A 1,009-nucleotide genomic window follows, 5' to 3' on the forward strand; every position below is an offset into this window, starting at 1 on the left:
TTGTGGAATGTTCATTCTCTCTATTGAAATAAAAATGCAAAAAAAACAAAAAAAAGTATTTTAATGTTAAAAAAGTTTGGGGGCGGCTGATACGTCTCCAACGTATCGATAATTTCTTATGTTCCATGCTACTTTATTGATGATACCTACATGTTTTATGCACACTTTATGTCATATTTATGCATTTTCTGGAACTAACCTATTAACAAGATGCCGAAGAGCCGATTCGTTGTTCTCGCTGTTTTTGGTTTCAGAAATCCTAGTAAAGAAATATTCTCGGAATTGGACGAAACTTTCGCCCGGGGTCCTATTTTTGCACGAAGCTTCCGGAAGACCGAAGACCTAACGAAGTGGGGCCACGAGGCAGCCAGGGGGGTGGCCGGCGCGGCCCGGGCCCCGGCCGCGCCGACCTAGCCCCCGGGCCCCTCGTGTGGCCCCTCGCGTTGACCCTCCGCCTACTTAAAGCTTCCGTCGCGAAAACCCCGATGCCGAGAGCCACGATACCGAAAACCTTGCGTAAGGAAATATTCTCGGAATTGGACGAAATCAAAGCCCGGGGCCTATTTTCCACGAAGCTTCCGAAGTCGAAGGCGAGACGAAGAGGGGCCGCGGGGTGGCCAAACCCTAGGGGCGGCGCGGCCCCCTTTAGCCGCGCCGGCCTATGGTGCGGGCCCCCGTGCCGCCTCTCGACCTGCCCTTCTCGCCTACTTAAAGCCTCGAGTGACGAAACCCCCGATGACCGAGAGCCACGATACGGAAAACCTTGCGAGACGCCGCCGCCGCCGATCCCACTCTCGGGGGATCCGGGAGATCGCCTCCGGCACCCTGCCGGAGAGGGGAATCATCTCCCGGAGGACTCTACGCCGCCATGGTCGCCTCCCGAGTGTGATGTGTGAGTGATCTACCCCTGGACTATGGGTCCATAGCATGAACTAGATGGTTGTCTTCTCCTCATTGTGCTTCATTGTTGGATCTTGTGAGCTGCCTAACATGAGTCAAGATCATCTAT

This window comes from Lolium rigidum, chromosome 6 (assembly GCF_022539505.1).
Source record: "Lolium rigidum isolate FL_2022 chromosome 6, APGP_CSIRO_Lrig_0.1, whole genome shotgun sequence".
Lineage (NCBI taxonomy): Eukaryota > Viridiplantae > Streptophyta > Magnoliopsida > Poales > Poaceae > Lolium > Lolium rigidum.